General features: G+C 40.5%; 1 protein-coding gene across 4 annotated transcripts in view; it reads right to left on the bottom strand.

The window, feature by feature from the left end:
* The window catches only part of SORCS1 (sortilin related VPS10 domain containing receptor 1), a 463,918-nt gene that overhangs the window by 409,803 nt on the left and 35,854 nt on the right, over positions 1–18,261 (bottom strand). The window lies entirely within an intron of this gene.

Genomic DNA, 18,261 nt, shown 5'->3' on the forward strand with positions numbered 1-18,261 from the left:
CTCTTTCCTCCTGCCTCTCTCCCAGACCACTGATGAGCATGTTTCCCTTTCTGTTCCTAGAACTCTCCTACTCTGCCCACCCCCCTACCCCCTACCCCCATCCCCGCGTTTTGGCCACGGGCTCCCTCTCCATTCTGGTCACCATATGCTCTCCTTGTCCCTTCAGGACGAGAGGGGATAGCTGCCCACTGTTGCTAGTGCTTTAATGCTTCCCATTGCTGACTGGTTTCCTTTAAGTCTGACAACAATCCTTGAAAAGGCCCTGCATTAAAGATTCCTTGATTTCTATTTGAATGTGCCATCTCTGTGTTTCCATAATCAAATCATACAAAATTCTACATCACTGAGACATTATAAAAATGACATGAGATAAAATCATTGAAAATGTCCCATTCTGTGCCTGTTGCATAGTGAGGTGATCAGTGAATATTTGTTAAATCCTACACATGAAACAGCATATCTTCCCAGTACTACTGTGATAAGATTCTTCCCTGTGCAGGTCAAGTCTTAGTTGTTTATATGTAGACACTCATTAGATAAGCTACAGAGTGGCTGATTTTTTTTGTAATATCTGTCTTTTTAAATTTTCTGGCATATGATCCAAGTTGTTCTATATATATTATTGATTTCAGAGAGGAAGGGAGAAGGAGAGAGAGAGAGAGAGAGAGAGAGAGAGAGAGAGAGAGAGAGAGAGAAACATCAATGATAAGAGAGAATCATTGATCAGCTGCCTTCTGCATGTTCCTCACAGGGGATCAAGCCCGCAACCTGGCATGTGCCCTTGACAAGAATCGAACCCAGGACCCTTCAATCCACAGCCCAATGCTTTATTCACTGAGTCAAACCAGCTAGGGCCAAAGTTTCTTTATATTAAAAACTACTGGCAGGAAGTTATAATATTTCTCATTAGACTTTTCTTTGCCAACCTAATTCTTTTCATCTTTCCTCCCAAGACAATCCATCTCAGCCCTTTAATCCTGTGACTTCTCGGAACATCTAGAGAGTCACTCAGCAGATAGTAAGGGGCCCAGAAACAATTATCATGTTCCAGGAGCTGCCTGTCATACTAGAGATCTAGTCAGTTTTCTCAATGTAGTCTAGTGAGCTGTTCCTATGGTCTAGATCAGGAACTGTATGTTTTGTTTTATTTTGTTTTGTTTTGTTTTCCCCATAAGGTACTTAGGCTATCTTTATCTGTCATAAAAATAAAGAACCTCTTATATGAGCGTGTAGCATATGGCAAGGACATATGTCAAATTCTGAAATTTACTGCTCTCTGCTTGGGCTCACCTAGTGTCTTGATCTTAGAGATGACACAATTTTATAAAGACTGAGGGACTTTAACGAATGCCTTGTGACATAGCTCCCAACACTTTTAGAATGGCTCTTTCCTGGAACTGAAATCAGTTCCTTGGAGATATCAATGTGAAACTCCATAGTAAAGAGAATTAGATCAACTTTTCATAACCTTTACACATGTACGCTTTCTCCATGTGATCCACATGTATTATCCTTAAAATGTATGTATTAATGTTCCTGTTTTAAAAATAAGTAAACTGAAACTTAGAAGTGTTAAATATTAAACCCAAGATCACTAAGTACATGGCAGAACCAGGGATGGAAATCAGATTTTTAAACCCTAAATTTCATTGTTCTTCACTTAGTAACTATTTACGAAAAATCAACCATGTGCAAGGTACTGAATTAGGACTGGTATGCGCTTCTGCACATCTTGTCTAATAAAAGAGAAACATGCAAATTGACCGTACCTCTGCTACACTCACAAGCCATACCCACAAGCCACACCCACCAGCCAATCATAGCAACTATATGAAAATTAACCCAACCAACATGGCGACCGGCAGACATAGAGCTGGAGCAAGCAGGAGGCTTGGTTGCCCCGGTGATGGAGGAAGCCAAGCTTCCAGGTGGCTGTGGCCTCGCTCAAGGCAACGAAGTTTCAATTATAGAAGATAAATAAATCTCAGATACCAGCTTCCAGCCGGCCTCCACTGAGAGCTTGGGTGGCTAGAAGCCGTGGCCAGTCTGCAAACAGCCATCAGCCCCTCACACAGGCTGGCCAGGCTCCCCAGCAGGGACCCCAATCCTGAAAGGGCTGTGACCAGCCTACAAACAGCCATCAGCCACTCACCCAGGCTTGCCAGGCACCTCAGCAGGACCCCCACCCTGCAGGGGGTGTGGCCAGTCTGAAAACGGACCTCAGCCCCTCACCTAGGCTGGCCAGGCACCCCAGCAGGACCCCCACCCTGATCCGGGACACCCTTCAGAGCAAATGAGCCGGTCCCCACCCATGCACCAGGCCTCTATCCTATATAATAAAAGGGTAATATGCAAATTGACCCTAATAGCAGAACAACTGGGAATGACTGGTCACTATGACACACACTGACCACCAGGGGGCAGACGCTCAATGAAGGAGCTGCCCTCTGGTGGTCAGTGCACTCCCACGGGGGGAGCTCTGCTCAGCCACAAGCCAGGCTGATGCCTTCCAGCACAGTGGTGGTGGTGGGAGCCTCTCCCACCTCCTCAGCAGTGCTAAGGATGTCCGAGTGCAGCTTAGGCCTGCTCCCCACTGGCAAGTGGGCATCCCCCGAGGGCTCCCAGGCTGCCAGAGGGATGTCTGTCTGCCAGCTTAGGCCCAATCCTCCAGGGAGTGGGCCTAAGCCAGCAGGTGGACATCCCCCGAGGGGTCCCAGACCCCGAGAGGGCACAGGCCAGGCTGAGGGACCCCCCGAGTGCACAAATTTTTGTGCACCGGGCCTCTAGTACACATATAATAAGATATAGTGTCCATTCCATTAGAAAAGTGCAATTGCTTGAGAACAATCTATAGTTGAGGCACATAGAAGGTCATAGTTGTTCACAAAGTTCTATGACGTTACAGAGGAAGTAAAGAAGACTTCCCAGAGGAGTCAGAGCTGGGTTCAGTCTCAATGTGCAGATATAAGTCTTCCAGAGGCAACTTAATAAACGATTTTCCTTCATCTATTAACTATATGCTACATGATGTACCTCTCTATATTTTTTTTTTAATATATTTTATTGAGTTTTTACAGAGAGGAAAGGAGAGAGATAGAGAGTTAGAAACATCGATGAGAGAGAAACATCGACCAGCTGCCTCCTGCACACTCCCCATTGGGGATGTGCCCGCAACCAAGGTACATGCCCTTGACCAGAATCGAACCTGGGACCTTTCAGTCCGCAGGCCGACGCTCTATCCACTGAGCCAAACCGGTTTCGGCTACCTCTCTATATTTTAACTCAGGCTCATATCCCATCTACCTTTGATTGAGTATGTTTTGTTGTTTTATTTTTGAGGAAGGGACTAGTAGAAAACACAAGTATTATAATTCTTGTGAACATACATTTCCATGTCCTAAAATAGGACTCTTTCCATAAGCATGCCCCTAATCAGTAATTAACTTTTAATCCCTAATGTTAAGAAATGTTCTACATGTGAGGCAATGTGGCAGCCACTTACCACATGTGGCTATTTACATTTAAAGTAACTAGTGTTATTAGAAAAACAAAGGTAGATTAAATGAGATCCCTATTATGGAGGAGATTAAGGTTAGCTGATGAAAAACTAAACAATAATAACTATTTAAAATGACATTTCTAAAAAGGGAGACTTGCAAGGAACAGTTTAGATCATTTATGTATTTGGTACTGACATGTCTGAACATACCAGAGAATTTCATGAGCCAAGAGAAGTTCTCTCAAAGGAAGGATAGGATTTGGCTTCTGAATTGAATACACTTATATGAAAAATAAATAAATAAATAAATAAATAAATAAATAAATAAATAAATAAATTTGCATTAAGTAAAACTAAAATTAAATTAAAAATTCAATTTGAAGCCACACTAGTCACATCTAAACTGCGGACAGCCAAGTGTGGCTAGTAGGTACCAGATTGAACGGAGCAGGTATAGAACATTCCATCACTTTGGAAGTTCTATTGAAAAGTTCTGGTATATGTTTGAAAGGCATTTTGCTTACAATTGTTGAACCAAGGAACCATAGGTTTATACAGTAAACCATAAAATAGAAAACCATGAAGACATCATAGCTGAAATTATCCTAGATTCACTTATTCATACCTCTTATGGATTTAACTAATATGTATTAAGTGCCTACCATATGCCAACCATTGTATTTGTAGTAGTAGGTTTAAGGAACAAAATAAACATGATTCGGATCTCATTTGTCTTAAAACCTAGAGGGAATACTAATAATAAAACATATAATTTCAATAGAATGTGATTGAATACTTCCTCCTACCCCAATTTTTTTTGCAATCACAACAACAAATGACAACTCTCTTATATTTCCATGTGCAAAGAGAAGCAGGCATTTTTGTGTCCTGAGTGATTACCATTGTTCTGAATCTCATAAAGCTCCTGCTCACTAGAGAAAAGTTTTCTAAATTTCTGTAGGTTTTTGAGGTGTGAAGTTTATTAACAAGCACTTGTATTTTTTACCTCACATAGATTCAAATGTGAGGTTTTTCAAACATGGGCACATTTTATAAAATGCAATAATAAGAAAGTAAACAGTCTTTTATGTAGGCCTTATAATAGATTTAAAGCTATCCTGTATCTAGGGACATGAGAGAAAAGAGCAGTCAATGAAAATCTCAAAAAAAATAAATAAATAAAATGAGCTTGAAATCATCCTAGTGGGTTGAGGAATAGTTCTTATCTTCAGCTGTTTACTCTGAACATTACTCAAAGGAGCAAGCACTAGTTCTAAGCCGCAACTTTGATGGTTAGTGCGCTGGGTGTTGATTATTCTCTCCTGATATTGTTTTAAGATTTAATTCCTACAGAGTATTCAGGAAAAAGAACAAGGAAATACCCATATAAAAGCAAAAGTGTATTTGTCAACATTCTTAATGTTACTTCAAAATAAGAAAATACTAATTCTGAGAATCAATGCATAAAAAACAATAGCCTCAAACTTAATGCTAAAAAAAAAAAAAAAAAAATCCAGAGACAAGTCTCCCATGGACTCTGTGTGTGTGTGTGTGTGTGTGTGTGTGTGTGTGTGTGTGTGTGTGTGTGTGTTTGTGTATAAATTTGGGGAAAGTTGACTCAATGTTATTTAAAGGAAAAATAATTTGAATATATTTAAGTATGACAGTCTCCATTTAACTACAAGTTTCATCATGCTTTAACAACTCTCAGCTGACCCAGTTTGTGCATCTATGGAACCTACTTATTCCCTTCGGTCTGTTGAATATGTGATTCCTGATTTATAATGATTCTGGGTTTTTTTTCTTTGATTTGTAATATTCACTGTATGCCTTCAACATGGATTGAACAAAACAGAAAGGAAGTACCTTAAGAGACTATCTATACTAATAAAAGGGTAATATGCTAATTAGACCAGGAAACCTTCCGGGAGACCAGACGTCCTTCCCGACAAAGCCATGGTGGCGGGGATGAGGCAGAGGTAGTTAGGGGTGAGCAGGCCGGCGGAGGGGTTGCAGTTGGGGGCGAGCAAGTTGGCAGGGGGGGATAGTGGGGGCAAACAGGCCTGAAGGGGAGGGCAGTTGGGGGTGACCAGGCTGGCAGGAGGGGCAGTTGGGGGCGATCAGGCAGGCAGGCAGGCAGGTGAGCGGTTAGAAGCCAGCAGTCCCAGATTGCAAAAGGGATGTCCCCCACAGGGACTGGGCCTAAACTGGCAGTCGGACATCCCCCCGAGGGGTCCCAGATTGGAGAGGGTGCAGGCCAGGCTGAGGGACATTCCCCCCCCCCCCAGTGCAGGAATTTTGTGCACTGGGCCATTAGTATATATATATATAGTTCACCATTCCCCCCAATGATTAGCATAATGCATTACATAATATGTATTTGTTATATCAGTAAGTAAAGAATGAATGAGTAAATGAATGGATGAATGAATGAATGGCTAAGAATAATCATTGTATTTTAGGCAGTCATTATTGAGACTTCATTATCTTATTATTCATTCAAACACTGTGTATAGAAAGAAACATTTATGGACTTGTTCATGCAAACAAAACTGCCTGCCTCACCTTCTTGCAGCTAAATTTGAGGAGAACTCTGAATTCAGGAAAGTCAAGGGTTAGGTTTCTGGACCAGAAAAAGAGAAACAAGCAAGTGTTATCAAGTGAATACTGGTTTCCGGCAGCAGCAGCACGGTATTGAATGGCATGCCGCCCATACCTTTAATGATATCACCTCTTTTGAGTTACACATAAAAAAGGAGCTGTAACTGGGATTTGTTAAAGGTGTTTTATTTTGTTTCCTATATCTCAGTAGGCATTTCATTAGGTTTTTACTTCAGCACTAAAAAGAAAAAGGAAAGAAAAAGTCTTGCAACACCAGAGGAGTCTGAATATCTACCTATTAGATGCAAAATGATGAATTATGGTTCTTTACCCTAACTCAGTCTTTTCTACTCTGACAACTGAAAAGGTTAAAAATGCACACACAATTAGAGGTAAAAGCATTTTAAAGAGCATATATATTTTTAAGTTTCTACAGGTGTTTTTTTTTTAGCAGAAAGATAGCCTCTGATCACTGTCCACAATGTTTTATCAGCATTATGCCTACCTACTGAGTCACAGAAATTGCTGTAATATTGCCTCCAATGCTTTCTATCAATCTTACTCTTCAGTGGTGCAGAAGCACTTTCTGTCTATCTTTTTCTTTCTACCCCCATCTCTCACTCTATTTCATACTCCTGCCTGGGCAGTTGTCCAAAGTTAGAACGAGCTCAGGAAAATAGGATTCGGAAGTATCGTGTACTTTTTATAATTCTTTAATCACTACAGCTAGACATTGTTTCATAATTTAAACTTGGGTGTTTTGATTTCATTTGATCCCAAGCACTAAGCAAATGGGGTCTGCTGGGCAATTAATCATTTTGGCATCACATTTTCCACAAAGCAGTATCAGAAGCAAAGGCACAGGAGCCACCCTAACCCTGCTCTCGTGTGCAAATAACTGGCCTGAGTTGGCTTTTGTTATTGTGAAGGGCAGTGGTCCAGACTCAGTTTTATTAATATAGAGCATCCCAGAAAAGTACATACACACTTTAACAGCTCATAACTCACTTCATTTTCATTCATTTTCAAGTTTAACTGATTTGAAATAACGAGTGAAGCCAGACTACACTTGGAACCAAGAAATATATCCTAAAGTGCCACTAGACTTTTTTTTAAAATGGGGATTCATAAAAGATAATGTTTACTGTATAAAACACAGCTGACGAATTGAAGGCACCCAAATACCATAGGAAATGATTCTTGATGTTTTTGATTCCATTGCTTCACGTTATCAGCAGTGCCGGGACCAGGACGGTCATCAGTTTGAAAACAGCATTGACAGAAAAAATTATATTCATTTATGCAGATTTTTTTTTAATTTTGAAAATGAACTGTACCTTAATAAACACTGACTTTATAATCATTCAAAGTGCATATACATTTTTGGGACACCCTGTGTATGCTCTACAGACATAAAACAGTAGAAGGCTTGACCATCCTGAAGTCCTAGGTAATTCACAGAGCATGCCACACTTTTCTCATGCATTTCTTGTTACCACAGCTTCCTGCACATAAGCACTCCTTGTCCAAAAATACTGATTTTGATCTTCTTACTTTTAAATATCACAGAGTGCCTAAAGCTAAAAAACTCCATGTTTCTTTGCTCTCGGTTCAATATGCTCAGTGGGAGAAATTTGTCATCGGAGTTGTTGCTGTTGGAGAAATATAGAGATCTCCTCTCCCCTCAGTCCCCGAAGCATCTGTTGCCCGGACTTCTGTTTATATTAATGAAATATGCCATCTGCATTGCGTAGGCTTTTCCATTTCAGTAGGAAGCAGGGGAGGGGATCCCAAAAAGGAATCCATTATCTATATAATGACCTTTTGTGCTTTTATGCACTTGACTCAAAGACCAAATCCTCTGACCACCTGTGGCCACTGCCATGGGCACAATTTTAGAGAAGGACAAATTCGAGTTCTCAACAGGCCATCATTTATTTCATTATGAGTTGACTCATGGTCCACTCCTCTATAAACTGTAGGCATAGTTTTTCCTCTGCCCTAATGGATGGTGGGTGAGTCAGAACCTTTTAGCACAAAGGACAGAAGTCCAACTCCATCAAGCTTAAACAATAAAAAGGATGTATAGCCCATTCAAGGGGAAGTTCAAAGAATGAATCCTCAAATATGACTGCCTCCTGATGCTGAAATGTTGTTAGAAACCAACCTCTCCCCACGTTTCAGCTAAGGCTTCCTTGCTATTAGCTTGTACTCAAGCAAATTCTCACTAATTAGCCAATTCCTTGCACAAGGTTGATACCTCGCTTGCTTAGCAGCCCTAATTTGAATCCTCCAAAGTAGCTGGATCTGAATCACAGGACGGGAAAGAAGAAGGCAAAATGTCAACTATTCATTGTGGGTTTTGAAGTATGCTTTCAAAATCGTGCAGAAGAATGAGGAAGGGTTCAGAGATGAATGACCAAAGTTATTAGGAAGGACACAGATACAGAAAAGAAATATTAAAAGTGCTGTCATTATTCACTTCCTGAATCTTTCTGCTTTGTACATTTCATGCAGTCATCTGAGGTAGACAGTTGGTTTTTAAAAAAGAATATGGTTTATATAAGATTTTCCAATTAGTTAGTGGTTATCAAATTTAACCCTTCAAGAAAATTATGAAGCATGAGATATGGAATCAGAAATACCTTATACTGTGGCTGACATCTTGAAAAAATTAGTTTCACTGGGCCTTCTTTTCTGTTTTATTAGTAAAATGGAGAGCAATGTGCTACTATGTGGCATTGTTGAAACAATCAAATCAAATAATCCAAATGAAGTCTTGGCCATGAAACAAATCTCAGTTTTCAAACTTTTTTCTTTTGCAAATAAAATGTCTAATCATCAGAGTGCTAAAATTAGTTGTCCGTGTCCCAGAGCTGGTCCTGAGGAGCAAATATTTGTAAGAAGTTAAGTCAAAATAACTTCCAAATCAATAAAATAATGTGTATTGATTATTAATACACATGCCTGGTTGTGAGCTCCATCCCCAGCAGGGGGCATGCAGGAGGCAGCCAATCAATGTTGTACTCTTACATAGATGTTTCTCTCTCACTCCCTTCCCCTTCCTCTAAAAAAAGATCAATAAAAATAAAAGACCATGCAGCGGTGGGAAGTGAAGGAGGCTGGAGAGTCTTGTATATAAAGTACAGTGGGGCCTTGACTTACGAGTTTAATTCATCCCGTGGTAGTCCATTTAGAGCTAAGACTAATCCAAAATCTGCCACCCATTCAGCAAAGCCTTTCCCAGGCTGGCCCAGTTCACTCTGATGTCTAGCTTTTCAGAGCACAAAGCACACACCATTTAGGAACAGGTGTTTAATTGCCACCTTACTTTGTAACCTATCACCTATGTTATCAGTGTTATTAATTCTGCTTCTATTGGAGATACCTTTGCAAGTGAATGTATTTAGTGTCAAAAATAATCAGAAGCCAAATTCTTTGCAGGTAGGTGATGGTATTAACTACCTTGTATCATTATCATCATAAACTACATCATACACTTTAAGAGGTCATAAAGTATCTCTTATAGTGTAATACACATAGCAGGTACTTGGTTTGTATTTGTTTTAAATGAATACATGCATGGATAAAGAAACAATCGAATAAAAGAAATTTACTTGCCTGCAGCCAAGTGCCTAGAAGAGATGATTGTATAGTATTATATTACTCTATTCTCTGAAGGTGAAAGTCTGATTTAGACTGGCAGGCTCAAAATATGAAAAGGGACATTCAGACTAAGGAAATCACAACAGTGATACTTATTAGTTTATAGAAAGAGACCAAAGACTTATAACACAGGTCACTTGAAATAGGTATAAAGGAAAGACCCAGCAATTCACAGCGGTAAGCAATCTCATAATGCACAGGATAACCTAATAGATCATTCCCACCTGTTATTTCTCTAAGGGAGCATTCTTTCCATGAAACCAGAGATGGCTAACTTGAGAGGCAAAGCACGATTGTGTAAACCAGCCATGCATCCCAGGCACCAAATTGCTACAACTGAAAATGCAGAAAGCAGGCTCACCACATCCATTTAATTTCTATAGAACATCCCTTCTTGTAACATGCTCCTTGTAGGGGAGACCACAGTGAGAAAATCCCTGTGTTCCAGATTTCAAGCCTCAAGTGCAAATAGCAACAAGCATTGATCTACAGGGAGGAGCCCTGGAAAGTGGGCATGTGATAGCATTGCTTAGGGACAGGATGGAGAAATGAGAAGGATGGCCAGTAAAATTTCTAGCACTTTGAAAATGAAATTCAAGTGAGAATGTGCTATGGCATAATGAAAATCACAAATGTCTTTGCAGCCAGTATTTAAATTTATAATGCACCACTTACTACTGAGCCTGTGTAATCTCAGTCAGGTTACCTCATTTCTCTGAACCCCAATTTCCCTTATACATGGAGAGCAGAATCTCTATTTTTCAAAGTTTCCATAGGATGGCGTCAGGTCATGCAGAAGTTATCTGGCATATACTAGCAGCTTTGAAATACAATTCCTTTCTGGCTCTTAATGTGGAATGTGAAGATGATCCATAAAATGTACAGATTTAAGGAGTCAGGAGTTTCGAGCTGAGTTGTCCATAAAAACATACACATTCTTGCTCTAACCAGTTTGGTTCAGTGGATAGAGCCTTGACCTGCAGACTGAAGGGTCCCAGGTTCTATTCGGTCGGGGGGCACCTACCTTGGTTACAGGCTCCTTCTCGTCTTGGGCTCTGGTCAGGGCTCCTGTGGGAGGCAACCAATTGATGTGTTTCTCTCACATGGATGTTTCTCTCTGTCTTTCCCTATCTCTTCCACTCTCTCTAAAAATCAGTGAAAAAATATCTTCGGGTGAGGATTTAAAAAAAAAACACATACCCATTCTCCCTGTCCTCCATTAATTAGGCTTTCACAGTGCAATATCCATTCGATGCTAGGTTTGGGACCTTCCTATATAGCTTTTCAGCTCTTTCAAAAGCACAATAGAGTAGGCTAGATGATGCCTGTTATCATATTGTTATCTATCTATCTATATAAAAGCCTAAGTGACTGTTATGACTGGACGACCAGACGACGGGCCGATAGCTATGACATGCACTGACCATCAGGGGGCAGACACTCAACAAGGAGCTGCCCCCGGTGGTCAGTGCACTCCCACAGCCAACCTCCCACGGTCCCTCCCCACAACCCGCTGACCCGATTAGGTACTGGGCGAGATGGCCCGATCGGCCAGGAGGGACCCTACCCATGCACAAATTCGTGCACTGGGCCTCTAGTTTAATAATAAAGTGACTACTTGTGATTTAACCACCTTATAAAACACCATTCTAAAGTAAAAATCACACAGTAGTCTTTAACATCATGGCAATTGCAAAAAAAAAAAAATCATTTAGAGAAAAGACAAAACTTGCCTAACAGTACATACAGTACAATACTAGTTATTTAAAAAACAAAAAAACATGCATTTTTATTTCCTTTATGTATCTCTATGCATAATAAACCTAAACTATCTGGAAAAAAATGCATAGCATTTTCCTTTGGCAAAAGAACTGTGGTTTGCACACAGGGAGAGCAGACCAGAGCAAACCAATATGTTTATTGACTGCTGTTATCTTTTACAAGAAAATTTTGCTCATGTATTAATTTTATAACAAAAAAGGAGAAAAAGAAATGAAAGCAAGCAAACCACATGCAGAGCTTGGCTGGTGCATGGGGCACATCCCAAGGGCAGGGGGAAGCACCTGGATGCTTCTATCACTGTGGATGTTGCAGTCTGCACTTAGTGCCAGGCTTGAGAGGGCTATGGAGCCTGGTCTGGCCTCATCTATTCCAGAGGCCACGAAGAGGGCAACTTGTAAGGGAAAGTACCTTTGCAAATTATATCCTACTTCCATCTCGTCCTTACCCCTAAGCCCAACACAACTAAGTGCCTGTCTTCCCTGACCTTGTTCAGCCTTTATATTTCTTCTCTGTGTTTTTTCCTCAAGTGAAACCATCAGAAGCCTTTCTCATTCCCTTCCTTTTACCCCCCTCATTCATTCAGAAGGAGAACTGCTGAGCAGAAAGTAACAGAGAGTTCTGCTCTGATGTCAGGGTTCTGCTTTCCTGACTTCTAAGCCAAGAAAGGTGGGGGGAAGCTACTCAAATTAATTACAGATAAAAATAAGGCATTTTGTGTGTGTGTGTGTGTGTGTGAGAGAGAGAGAGAGAGAGAGAGAGAGAGAGAGAGAGAGAGAGAGAATCCGAAGATCCGAAGAAGAAAAGAACACAAGACCCTAATCTTACTAGTAAATGATTCATAAATGAATAGCTCTAGTACTTAGTTATTTTTTATTGAATCAAAAGCTTGGAAGTTCATTTTCTTTAGCTTTGATATTGGTCAGACAATAGCATGATGGCAGTTTCAGGAAAACCTCAGTATCATTATAAAATATCTATCATTGCTTTATGGGCTAAAAAACAAAAATGAGGGAAATTTTCTTGTTTCTTGGTCCAAAGTGAGGCAGGGATTTGGGACTTGCCTTACAGGCTGAATTTGCAGCTGGGGATTAGCTATGAATTGGGCATGAAGTAGACCAGGAAAGAAAACTCAAATTGGAATAATAAGTAAATCCTCGATGTTGCTGATGTCATTCTAGACATTGTTTGGGACGCAGACAATATCAGTCATTCTGACAAGCCCCTTCTGTTCACTGTTACTGCTTTCCCAGTGATGGTTTCATGAGGAAATACATTCCTTTATATCCAACATTTCCAATCTCTCCTTTTCATATTCTTCTAACTTCTAAGAAATTATGAAGCAGAGACAAACTGGCAAAAAAAAAAAAAAAAAAAAAGGAAGAAAACAAGCAAGCTAACTGAATGAGGCCCAAAGTGTTTACTAAAGAGCTAAAGGAGCCCGGCCAGCATAGTTCAGTGCTTGAGAGTCAACCTATGAACCCAGAGGTCACGCTTGGATTCCTGGTCATGGCACATGCCTGGGTTGTAGGCTCGATCCCCAGCGGGGAGCCTGCAGGAGGCAGCCAATCAATGATTCTCATCATTGTTGTTTCTATCTCCCTCTCCCTTCCTCTCTGAAATCAATCTATATATATATATTTAAAAATAGCTAAAAAAAAATCCCAACTTTTACATGGTAAAAGATTCTAAATGACGCTTCATTTCCAAACTAAAAAATGAAATGACAGGTCCTTGAATTCATAGTTTCCCCCCCCAAAATGATGTTGATTACTTAGAATACATGCAGTAATATTACTATGGTAATGAGGCAGATGACCATCCTGTTCAATAGCCAGTAACACAGAAACTAAAATTGACTAGAACTATTTGAAAGTAAATTAAAATAGAGAACCTTGAAGTGAATACATGGAAAGTCACAAGGCAGAGGATATGAGATGTGTTCAAACTCACTTCTATACCCCAGCGGTAGCCCAGAACCTAGCACATGAGATGCACTCAATAAATACAATGTAGAGTAAATTAATGTCAATATTGTAAACAAGACTCAGGTCGGTCCAGAGTTGAAGATGATATCACTGGATAATTTTTAGAATATTTAATTTAACTCAAAAATACAGAACATAGCTTTCAGTTTAAACTTGGGAGACCCTGGAGACAGAAAATAAGGGTTTAACTCTGTGACGTACCATTCATTAGCTAGATAACTTGAGCACCATACTCTGCCCAAGCCTCAGTTTCCTCATCTGTGAAATGGAGACAAAACTGAAACTGATCTATGAAGGTTAGAATGAGGGTTAAATAATGAAATGTATGAAAACTTTGCACTGTGCTTTAGTGTGAGGCTGCTTACAGAATATGTGTCATTACTGTACTTGCTGAGCAGGGCAGCCTCAGAATAAGAGGATGTGCGTGCAGCTGGCCTCGACCCGTGTGACATGTTCCAACACTAACTGTAACCACTATTTCCAGTGCAGACAAACCGCAGTTAAATCTACCTGAGTCTTATTCCTTCTCCAAGTCTGATTCCAATGTCAGCGTCAGGCAGGTAGTAGTAGAAGGCAGCTGATATAAAACAGAATCAAAGCTGGTCAATTTTTAAATTAAATTGATGGTTGCCTCCCAAGTTGGGGACTTTAAGCTAGCTCCAAAGTGTTCATAATGGAGCATGGAAAACTGAAAAGGAAGGTAAGCGTATCATTCATACTTTTCCTGGGAACTGGTAGCCAATTGGATCTCAGCTCTGGTCTAGTTACAAGTGTGGGCAGCACCGAAAACAAATTTTATATATATATATATATATGGCAATACAGTTTATGAGTCAGTGATCCAGCAACTTGAGGAGTTATGTTATAGCCAAACAAAAAAAGAGGGAGAGAAAAGAAAAACATCCAAACATCCCAAACTGGTAAATAACCAGGCAGACTGTGAATGAAATGTGCAATTTTCTCTTCACAGACCCACAGAGCAGACAGCACTTCTCCCAGATCAAGGGAACCGTCAGCCTTTCTGGTCAGCTAAATGCAACAGTGGACAGCTGAATTCTCGGGATTGCCCACACCTCTCAGCTTTCTCAACAACAACAAAAACGCCCATTTTCCTTCTTTCAGAAAGTCCTCAAAGCTTCACCAATTTGCTCAGCCAGAAATTTGCGCAGATGAAAGTGACAGCTGGCCACTTCAACATGAAAATTGCCTTGGTCATGCTATTGGAAGTTGGGAGTGACTTAAGAGCATTCCACCGGGCTATGCCTGCTCTCACTTTGAGAGCTTCCTTAGAAAGGGCAGAGCCAAGGGGGCTGCCTCTCTGAATCTCCTTGTAATGACACAGACAACTGACATGATGCTGCGTTAAAGCTTGCTAGATCAGCTAGATTTTATGTTACCAATATAATATTAACCAATCATAAGCAATGACTAACCAGAATGAGTCCATTCACCCAGCATCCCTGAGTATCACATGATTAAAATCAAGCTAGATTACCTCCACAATGAATAACTAAAGGATCTATGGACACACAATGACACAAGAGTCAATATAAAAATTATCAGTATGAGAAAACCCACTGGTATCTAATATGCAGATACTATGATTTTTGTAGGCTTTTTAGGTTTATTTTTTGGGGGGTTTCCTGACCAAAATATAGCCATTGCACAAAATTATGTCACAGTTGCTAGAAGAATCCTTAACAACAATGTAAACCCTCTCTTCAATTTTTGGAAGGAAAAGAAAGGTGGGGCGGGGGGGGGGTAGACTCTCAAGAATTAAGCACATTACCCACCACTTAATATTTGCACACCTGGATCTAAAAATCAGGATTCTTTGGATGTGATTTTCTTCTTTTCCCAACAACACTGTGGCTTATTTTGCAGAATGATTGAAGATACACATGATTTGTTTGTTTCTTAGAAATTGCTACGGAACTCTATACAAATGTGCCCTCCACAGAAGTCAGGTCGTTTTATTAAGTTTCCTGGTCCCAAGAAGCAATATCTCAAACCCTGGCAAGACTTCCCCACCTACATATCCTGGAAAAAAACAGAGGGGTTATCCATACTCAGTCTTACTGCTCACCCATCTTCCTGGCAGCGACAATACCATCTTTGTATACAGAATAAACTGCTTAGTGTTTTTGAATATGTGCTAAAGCTGAAAATTTGACAATTGAGGCAGCATCAGAAGGCTGGGAAACTAATAATAATGGCCAATAAGAGGAGAAACAGGCGTTTAGCCAACTTGAAATTCTGTATTTATTGGTCATAACAGGAAAACGACATCAGAGCCACAGACATCTGGTCGCTTGTGCTTAATTGAATCACTTATGGGGTTTTTTTCCTTTTCTTTCCTCTGCTACTAATAACTGAAACTTAATGGGATTTTAACATTTCCAGCAAGGTGGCACACGTCCCCAACTCTCACGGAAAGGTAATTGACCAAGATTGTATTAAACCATCATTATGGGAAATGCTTCAGGTCCCAGAAGAAAGGCGACTGATGCTTCTAACCTGGAATGTGCTTCCTGCCTTTGTCCCGAAGGTAATTTGCCAATAAACTAAACACGTTGGCAAATGTCTATAACACATGATTAAACATGATTCAATCTGATTAAATACCTACTTAAGGTCACATTTATCTCTGCTTGACTTTATTATCTCCTCTCTGACCTGCGTGTCCTTCTCTTCCCTTCTGCTATGCATCTTTGCTTTGGAAGAGTCCCTTGAGTCAGTATATTCCTTTTCATTTTAAGCTCACTTTAAAGCTGACCTCCTCCCATGAAACCAACAATCCCTTCACCCTGTCTAAAAACAACAAACATGGGAAGGGGGGGAGGGCAGGAGGGGGGTGGGTAAGAGATCAACCAAAGGACTTGTATGCATGCATATAAGCATAACAAATGGACATAAGACACTGGGGGGTAGGGGAGGCCAGGGGATTGTCAAGGGCGGGGAAAAAAAGGAGACATATGTAATACTCTTTGTAATACTTTAAGCAATAAAAGAAATAAAAACAACAAACAAACAAAAACCATGATAACACCTCCAATGCCTGCTCCTAAATTTCAAAATTGCAATTAAATAAAATACTTAGATCATCAGCCCAGAAAAAGCTGCCTTCCTTAGACTTCTAGAACATAGGGCCAGCACCTTTTAAAATGTTCCTGTACCACTCAGAATATTGAGGTTCATAAACAAGAAAAGTCTTAGACAGGCAGGTAACTCCTCTATTAAAATTCTTGGATTCTCAACTGTAATCAGATTTTAATGAGGAACAAAAAGAGTCTGACCTCCTGTTGACCTTTAAGAGAGAAGAACCCTGTGATCTTTTGCATTCCAATCCTTTGCTCTAAAGCCATTTTCAGTCTCTGAGATGAAGTCAGAAATCATTCTTAGGACCCTCGCCTTGAACATGGAGATCCTGTCTTCCTGCCTCTGGCCTCATTATGAAACACCAAGGACAGGGGACACAACCGTACTGCTCATTGCCCAGGCACTTCTTTTGATGGATGTGGCTTTTATCTCCTCTAATTGTGGGCATTTCCCTGTATCACAGTGATGAGGGAGGATCTGTGACCTCAACATAATTGTATTAATGAATCAATTCCAAGCAGAAGGGACACAGTCTGTCCATGACAGAAAAAAGACTCTTAAAAGATTAGTTAGGAACTAATGAGCAAATTGGGAGAATACTGTAAGCACTCTGCTTGCCATAAATAGCAACAGCGAGGGAACAGTGTACAACCTAGCACCGTGGGCAAGTAGCCTTTCCTCCCCCCACCCGCTCATGTGAGCCCAGCAGTGGTTAACATGATTTACAGATCTTTGGTGGCTTTGGCAGCAAATGAAATGCCATCCTCAATCCTGTTTGTGACAGGCCAATTATTCAGAGGAGATGTGTCATTGCAAAAAATGCCCAGGGTACGCTGGCTCTTCAAGGAAGGTTGCTGAGAATGAGCCATATCTTACCAGGTAAGAAATGAACTAGTCAGGGATTCTATGTTGCCATTGAAGGCATATTTTCCCCCTTAGGTCTCTTGGACCAATGAATGCATTTTCACTTGCCTATTGCATTCCAATACTTTGATTCCAGAGCCAAGGTTTAGATTCCACTTCTCCAGGATATATCTGCTTGACCCTGCATAGGTTCTGACTCCACCAGTACTTTGATCTCCTTAGACATGTTGCTTATAGGCATTTCTGTATCACCAACATGTCTTTTAGGTTATTTGCTTCAGTGTTTGTGTCTCTATTTTGAATATTTTCTCATGCGGCATAACCTTGCCAACTGTCCTGTTAATTTTCAAGATAGGAAGGAAATGGAATCATTTCCTGAAGATAGCAGAGGAGCTTAATCAACAGAACAAGCTCTAACCAAGTCTTTCGTACACACACCATGTCTTTCTGGCTCTCTGTGACTTCATTTACGCTTCCACCTTGCATGGACTGCTCTCCTATCCTGCCCTCATGCTCAAATTCTGCCTTCCCATGTGGCTTTGTTCAAAGTCATACCCCCTTCCCTGGTTTCTTCCAACCAGTAAGTAAAAACCGACTTAAACTCTGAATTTGATGGCACAATGTTTTATATAATAGGAAGTTGGGTGCATATGGCAGAAAAGACTGGTTTTTGAGTTAGGCACACCTGGGTTTAAATCTTGCCTCTCTCTTTCACCAGCTGTGTGAGTGTGGGCCAATAACGGATCACCTTGGAACCTTATTGTA

This window comes from Myotis daubentonii, chromosome 13, assembly GCF_963259705.1.
Source record: "Myotis daubentonii chromosome 13, mMyoDau2.1, whole genome shotgun sequence".
Lineage (NCBI taxonomy): Eukaryota > Metazoa > Chordata > Mammalia > Chiroptera > Vespertilionidae > Myotis > Myotis daubentonii.